Here is an 8,828-nt window from a genome sequence, read left to right as displayed (position 1 = left end):
TGGACCTTTCTCAGCAAAGTGATGTCTCTGCCTTTTAATATGCTGTCTAGGTTGGTCATAGGTTTTCTTCCAAGGAGCAAGTATCTTCTAATTTCATGGCTGCAGTCACCATCTGCAGTGATTCTGGAGCCCAAGAAAATTATTTTGGAGCCCCAACTATAGTATAGGTTCATTAAAGTTTGCAGTCTGTAAACTTGTAGCCTGCCCAACACCTCCCATAGAGCCTGGCCCATGAAAGTGAAGTTGCTCAGTCATGTCCGACTCTTTGCAACCCCATACACTACCAGGTTCCACCATCCATGGGATTTTCCAGGCAAGAATACTGGAGTGGGTTGCCATTTCCTTCTCCAGGAGATCTTCCCTACCCAGGGATTGAACCCGGGTCTCCTGCATTGTAGGCAGATGCTTTACCATCTGAGCCACCAGGGAAGTCCATGGTAGGTGCTAAATAATTCTTATTGACTAAAGGAAAGAGACAGCCCTATATGAATAGTCACTCTCATTTTGGGGTTTTGGCTTACCAATAATTAATAGGAGTTGATTATTTCATGTTATTAAAATCATACTCCTTTTCCAAACAAAAGAATCAGATTTCCAGTTTCCCTTATTTACTGTCCAATACTAAAGGTATTAAGTATGGAGAAATCTAATTTACTCACCATTCAATAAATGAAGAAGACCTTCCACTGTACCTGAATTCTGTCTCCTCTAAAGACAGTCAATTGGTACAAACATGCCCATTTTAATAAGCAAAGAATTTGCATTTTAGGGGAGTATTTACTATCTTTTAATTTGTTTATTGATTCTATTCCCACCCAATCTCACTGCCAGGGAAACCTAGATTTAACAACTAGTGTGTTTGCACCTTTACATATTTCTACATGTCAAAATGGGCTTCCCTGGTGGCTCAGATGGTAAAGAATTTGCCCGCAATTCAGGAGACCTGGGTTCTATCCCTGGCTTGAGAAGATCCCCTGGAGGAGGACATGGCAACCCACTCCAGTATTCTTGCCTGGAGAACCCCCATGTACAGAGGAGCCTGGAATGCTACAGTCCATGGAGTTGCAAAGAGTCGGACATGACTGAACGACTAAGCACAGCACAGCACATGTCAAAATATTTAGACATGTAGGTATATACACATATGACACACCTGTATGCACATGCAATAACCCTCTTTACATGCTTTTCCACATATTACTTTTCTCACTCAGTGGAATCTATGAAGGGTCCTCTAAGTATTATATTAATTCATGTTGTATTTATTGGCTACATTATTATCCATTGTCAACTCAGACTTTTATGAAAGTTTTACCACCCTCTCATTTAAGTTATCTTCTTGGCCTGGTCAGTCCAGGCTATAATAACAGAACACCATAGACTGGGTGGCCTATAAACAACAGGAATTTATTTCTTAGGTTCTAGAGGCTAACAAGTCTAAGATCAAGGTGCCAGAAGATTTGGAGTCTAGAGAGCCTGCTTCCTATTTCACAGACAACAGTCTTTTGGTTGTGTCCTCACATGCTAAAGGGGCGTCCCTGGTGCCTCAGATGGTAAAGAATCTGCCTGCAATGCAGGAAACCATGGCTCAATCCTTGGGTCGAGAAGATCCCTTGGAGAAGGAAAAGACAACCCTCTCCAGTACTGCCTGGAAAATTCCATGGACAGACGAGTCTGGTAGACTACAGTCCATGGGGTGGCAAAGAGTCAGATACAATTGGGCATGCTTGCCTGCATCACATGGTGGAAGGAGGTGGAGGAAGGAGCTCTCTGGGGTCTCTTTTAATATAAGGGTACTAATCCATTCATGAGGGCTTTGCTCTCTTGACCTAATCACCCCCAAATGTCTCATTTCCAAACACCATCACATTGGGGATTAGGTTTCAACTTGTGAATTGGGGAGGGCATAGGGGTGGCACATTCAGTCTATAGCATGGCCAGTGAGAAGGGAGCATGAAGAAACTTCCTCACCAACCAAATGAAAGGAAATCTGTAATTCAAAATGATTGGCAATTTCAAATTTCTGCCAGGATTGAGCAGATGTAAACAAAAAAAAACCTAAGCTGAATGTAATCAACAATGAAATTGAGGTCAATGATTTAAATACATATGTTGCTAGACAAACTGTCTTAGGAATTTGTATTTGATTCATTTATATTCAGTACAACAAAAACACTACTGCAATTTATAAGGTACCTCCGGGCATTTCATTTGTTAGACTAGTTTACAGTAAATTGGATTATTCCAACATAATAAAGAATAGTCTTTGCTACATGCCACTAAAATAAATTAATCAAGCAATGTAAAATTGAGTTTTCACACCACAATCCTGTTTTGTTTTCCCTCATACCTAAAGTAATAGCATCTATCATCATTTAAAACCAATAATATGATTTGTGCTATGCAGAAACCAACAAATTAAAAACCAAACCTTTGCATTAGGAGCAACAGAAACTGCCAACAGTGTTTGAGAAATGAGTATGATTTTTCCTTCACTATTACTATAGCACATGAAATCTGGGAGCAAATGGGGCTTCATACTATCTTGTGATTCATTTAAAGGCTGTAACACTTCAGGACAATGCAAATGGCTTCTTACATTAAAAAGACATTAAATAGCTCAACAATTTAGCAGAAAAGGCACACAACTGCTCTCGAATGTTAAAATACATTTCTGTGAAAAATGATCCTGGGGTGGCAGGAGACCCTGAGGCTACTGTAATGTATCTCTTCATGTGTGCTGTAAGTGATGAGAGTGTTCCCCAAGCTCTCCAGGGTTGAGAAAGGCAGAAGTCTTATTGTTCAAAGTATTTAAAATGAGTGATGAATCACAAGCTGTGTCATAGGCATAGGAAGCAATGAAGATGGAAAACCTGAAAAAAACAAATGGCTTTGTGGAGGAGGTGTAACCATCCCTAGATTAATTCTGCTAATGGAAAAGAGTGTTGTGGATAACACAAACATAATTAAATGCCAAAGGAAAACCAGCCTGACTTTGTCCCAAAAATATAAACTGAAATTTCAAGATATGAAACACATTTTCCTCCCATGCAACTGTTATCCATGGGGATGGGTCGATAATTTAACCAAATACTATCTTTAAAATAATAAAGCTTTACAGTGTTATAGAAGTTAGAGTAATAACATTTGACAAAGGGAAATACAGTCTAGATACATTCTTTCTAGAATAAGCACAGCTTTCTCTGTATTGCCCTCGAACCCCTACACCTATCCCCTAGCCTTTAACATAAAGAGGTGAAAATTTAATTATTGGAAATTTTAAAAAATCTACTAAGGTTTCCCATAGTCACTGAGACACTCTGATAAAACAGAATATAATAATCCAGGTTTACCGAAGCTTTTATAGGGATACAAACTGGTCTGTTCCATAAACACACTCACCAAGACAGGGACAATATGAATGTTCATTCAAGCTTTCTACCAAATAATATTCAGTGGGGATTATGGCCCAAGCAGCACACTAGATACTGAGGATGAACTGGTGAATAGAACCAACATGGTCACTGCCCTCATGGAATAAAGCACCCCCAACTCTTAACACACAGTAAGTGTGCAATAAATATAATTTATATTTTTCCTCTCTCTCAGCTTTTTTTAGCTTGTTTACACTTCTGTTAAATGAGAATACTAATATATACCAGAACATTACTAAGATTAAGAGTTTTAATAAGAATTCCAAAATATACTCATTGATTTTGAAATCTCTCCAGCTGCTCAGCCCAGCTGATAAAATATCAACTTACATTAAAAGGTGGGGGTGGGTGGGGGTGGGGTTGCGTAGACCATAAGTATTTAGGGAAACACGCTAGCTGTTACTTCCTCTATAATGGGAAGTGCAAATAAAAGAAATCAAATCTAGTGGAAAATCCATGGGGGAAGAGATTTTTAGGAGTTTAACTGATGGTTGTCAATATTTAAGAACTTTTAAAGAGTGAATGGAAAGGGCATCAGATTCCCAAAGAGATTTGTTCTAAGTTTAGTGCCAACACAGTAGAAGATTTTAAAAAAAGGTTGAGAAAATGTCAAATAAAAAATACAAAATTAAAAATGATACTTGCTTATACCAAGTATACTTTGGGAGTTGGGGAAGAAGGCAGGAAAATATCTAGTCAATCAATTAGAATTATTCTTAAATATTTTTACTGGATCCCTTATTTTTCCCACTTAGTGGTTGACTTTGTCACTGTAAAAACAAGAATCACATGATTTTGACGACTTACACAGGAGCATCCATGCCTCTAGAATTCCATCTAAAGAATTTTGCTTTCCCTGTTTAGGGCTACAAGTATTAGAATCAATTTTCCCCAACTTCTACCATCTATCATTCTGAGCATTGCAGAGATTTCTTTAGACTCCTCTCTATACAGATTAAAGCTTTACAAAGACTGAGTTTTAAAGTTCAACTGTAGAAAAAGAACATATACCAAAAGCCAGGAATATTCTGAAAAAGAAAATGAGAAGGACAAGCTCACCCTGATAATTAAACATGGTGAGAAGTTACAGTTTGTGACTGAAGAAGCAGCATATGGGTCAATGGAATAAAGAGAGAATTCAAAAATTGACGTAAACTCCATTTGCTAAGTGAGTATTTCAAATAAATGGTCAAAAAGAATAGATTATTCAATAAATGATTTGAGACAACTAGATGATCCATTTAAAAAAAATTAAGTCAGATCTCTATTTGATATGCAGCAATTAAATAATTTCCAGAAATATCTAAGATTTAAACACTTTAAAAATGAAACCATGAGTGTTCTAAAAGAATCAATGAATGCATTCAAAATCTCAGAATGGCAAAGGCCTTTCTAAGCAAGATACAATTCAGAAATCATGTGACTGCTGCTAAATCGCTTTAGTCATGTCCAACTCTGTGCGACCCCATATGACTACATTTTAAAAAATTAGTCATTAAAAATTATATTCAAGACTGGGGAGGATATTTGTAATACATACATGAAAGGAATAATTTCTTTAACATATAGGAAAGTTTTATGAATCAAGATTAAGACAATCTAATAAAATTAAGCAAAATATGTGAAAAAATAGTTTAAAGAAAAACAAATGACCAGTATGCATGGAAAAATTCATAATTCATAATTAAAGAAATGCAAACCAAAACAAGACATTCAGTTCAGTTCAATTGCTCAGTCATGTCGGACTCTTTGCAACCCCATGAATCGCAGCACGCCAGGCCTCCCTGTCTATCACCAACTCCCGGAGTTCACTCAGACTCATATCCAACAAGTCAGTGATGCCATCCAGCCATGTCATCCTCTGTCGTCCCCTTCTCCTCCTGCCCCCAATCCCTCCCAACATCAGAGTCTTTTCCAGTGAGTCAACTCTTCGCATCAGGTGGTCAAAGTACTGGAGTTTCAGCTTTAGCATCATTCCCTCCAAAGAAATCCCAGGGCTGATCTCCTTCAGAATGGACTGGTTGGATCTCCTTGCAGTCCAAGGGACTCTCAAGAGTCTTCTCCAACACCACGGTTCAAAAGCATCAATTCTTCGACGCTCAGCCTTCTTCACAGTCCAACTCTCACATCCATACATGACCACAGGAAAAATCATAGCCTTGACTAGACGGACCCTTGTTGGCAAAGTAATGTATCTGTTTTTCAATATGCTATCTAGGTTGGTCATAGCTCAAAAAATTGGTCATAATTTTTAAAATGTAACAATTGGACCAAGACTGACACTGTTGGTAGCAGTGTAGATTTATACAACATTTTGAAGACAATTAACCACTATCTTCCAAAATCTGAGGAATTTGATTCATTTGATCCAGCAATTCATTGCAAGGAATTTATCTACAGCCACACTTGCAAGATACGATATAGGGTGCTTACTGTAGCCAAAAATGGAAGCAACAAATCCTTTTAATATTACAGTTCTTATTAAACAAAATATGACATCTATACTATGGAATATCATACAGCCCATGATATAAGAGGGGCAACTTACATTAGCTGATAATGGAAAGATGGCCAAGCCATATTACTGAGTTACAAAAGCAAGTGTAGAATAAAGTGTAAAGTATGATCCTTTTCTGTGAATAAAAACCAGAAATATTTCTAGATGCTAGTGTAGGCATAATTTCTTTTCTGGAAAGAAGCACAAAAAACTATTTATAGTTAGTACTTTTGGATGAGAGACTGGGAATCATTTAGAAGCCTTCTGTACTGTTTGAACTAGGTTTACTATGAGTAGATCTTTATTTTTTTATGTCATAGACATTATGGGCGATTTCCTAAAATACATTTCACCTATCTTTAAAAATAAATAATATTATTTAACATTTAAAAAATTTTAAGTCAGTTATTTGGAACTCAGGATAGATCATCCACTTAGCAAGATGAGGCTAAGAAACTTCCATCTGGTCACACATGATCACATGTTCTAGTTCCTATTTTCAGCTGACCATTGAAGGAAAAAGGGACATAGATAGGATTTCTGTTAATAAGGAAAATAGCTCTCTCTTTGTGTTAATTAAGATATCTAAAAACACAAGCATACACCTATGAGTTTACCCGTAGAATTTCCTAAATTAAGAAATCCTTGGAGAACTAAGCGAGGCCCAACTCTAGCATGCAAAAAGGCCTCTGCACAAAGCAAGTGAGTGAGCTGTGATCAGGTTAAAAGACTGCCCCAGGCAACAGCAAGAGTCAACAACATATATCTGACGTTTAAGTGAGGAAAGTGCAGTTATTTATATTCCAGGCATTTGTTCAACAACAAACATTGACTGAGAATCTACCACATACAGACAGGTCAAAAGCATTTAGTAAAACAAAGTATAACATGGATCTTATATTCTAACCAGAAGAGACAGATAAAGACTGAATAAAGACAAAGACTAAATAAATGTGTAACTAATAAAATGTCAAGCAAGAGCCCAAGAAAAAAACAAAGTAGGATAAAGAGATTGAGAGTAAAAGAGTGGTTATTAGGGAAAGACTTCCTGATAATTAATGTTTGGGTAGATTCTTAAACTCATTAGGAATAAGCCAAGATAAACTGAAGAAGAGAATTCTAGGCTGAGGGAATGGCATGTTTTAAAACGCTGACATGGACGTTAGGTTTGTGTGTTCAAGAGACAGCAAGGAAGACAGCCTGACACGGGGACACCACAGAGAGCAGTCAGTGAGACACAAGGTGGCGTAAGGAACAAGGCAGGCCAGCTCATACAGGGCCTTAAGGAAGCACCTTAGAAGTTTACTCCAAGCATGAGGGGAAACCGCTGGAGTATTTTGAGCAGGAAAGTGATGTGATCACATTTATTTTCTTAAAGGATTCCTCTGGCTGCTTTGAGAGGATAGACTTATGGAATGTACCAGTCAGGGTTCTCTAGAGAAACAGAACCAATAAAACATTAGATAGACAGATAGATAGGAGAGAGATTAATTTATTATAAGGAATTTACAAGATTACAGAGGCTGAGAAGTCTCAAGATGTGCAGTCAGCAGGCGGAATGGAGACCCAGCAGAGCAGGTAGTATAGTTCCAGTTTAAGTCTGAAGGCTAGGAAAACCAGAAGAGCTGATGGTGTAAAATCTAGTCTAAAAGCTGGCAGGCTCAAGACTCAAGAAGAGATGATTTGTCAGTTCAAACCTGAAAGCAGGAAAAAAGCAGATGTCCCAGCTCAAGACATTCAGCGGGATTTCCCAGTTACTCACAGGAGGGTCTACTTTTTATTCTAATCAGGCCTGTAACTAACTGGATAAGGATCACCAACATTATGCAGAGCAATCTGCTGTACTCAATCTACCAATTCAAATGTTAGTCTCATCCAAAACACCCTCACAGATACACCCATAATAATGTTTGACTAAATATCTGGGCACTCATGGCCCAATTACGGTAACACATAAAGTTAATCAACACACAGATAAGAAGAGAAGAGGCAGAAGGACCATGAGAAGGTTCTTGTCATTTACCAGACAAGAGATGAGGATGTCTTGGACTTGGGTTGCAGCCGCTGAAGTGATGGAAAGAGGCGGGATTTGGGTACTTTACTTGAAAGTAAAGCCAAAGGAAATTGCTGCTCAATTTCATACAGGATATGAGAAGGAATAACCAAGGATGACTCCAAAGTATTTGGCCTGAGCAACCAGCTAAACTCATAACCCTACTGCACTAATCGCAGCTTTTCTTATTTACTTTCCTTTTTGGTGGGAGGAGGTGAGAATAAAGTAGAAATCAAGAATTTGGTTTAAGACATCTTAAGAGTTAAGAAGTTTATTAGATACCAAGTGGCGATGTCATCAGTTTTCATATAAAAGCCTAGAGTTCAGAAAAGAGATCAGAATTGGAAATGTGAATTTGAAATTTATATAGGTGGTATTTAAAGTTAAGGGACTGAATTAAGTCACTAAGGGAATGAGTACAGAAAGAATAGAAGAGGTATGAGAACTGAACGTGAGGAACCCCAACATTTAGAGGTCAGGAATGATGGATGAGCCCATAAAACCAAATGAAAGCCAAAAGTATTCCAAGTAGAGGAAACATCTTGAGAACAAAGTACCCTGGAAGCCACATAAAGTCTTTCAAGAAAGAGATCACATTTGTGGGAAGACACTTAAGAGGTAGGAGGACTGACCACTGTATCTTGCAACCATGAGTTCTTGGCTGATCTTCCAAAGAAAGTTTCACTAAATTTTATTACAATTTGTATTTCTTGTTTATACACATCCTGTAAGCAGGAAGATATATACATTTTTGTTTGTTTCATTTTTATTTTTAGATATCAAGGAGAGGAACTGGCTAGCCACTGATGAAGTTCACATTATTATATGTTGGTGAATGGAATAA

General features: G+C 37.7%; 1 non-coding gene across 1 annotated transcript; it reads right to left on the bottom strand.

The window, feature by feature from the left end:
* Window positions 1–357: 357 nt before the first annotated feature.
* TRNAC-ACA (transfer RNA cysteine (anticodon ACA)) lies at window positions 358–429 on the bottom strand. The gene has a single exon. It is a non-coding gene; the product is annotated as a tRNA-Cys (tRNA).
* Window positions 430–8,828: the final 8,399 nt, after the last annotated feature.

This window comes from Bos mutus, chromosome 15 (assembly GCF_027580195.1).
Source record: "Bos mutus isolate GX-2022 chromosome 15, NWIPB_WYAK_1.1, whole genome shotgun sequence".
NCBI lineage: Eukaryota > Metazoa > Chordata > Mammalia > Artiodactyla > Bovidae > Bos > Bos mutus.
Note: the sequence above shows the minus strand (reverse complement) of the source record. Positions and strands in the feature narration are given on the sequence as shown.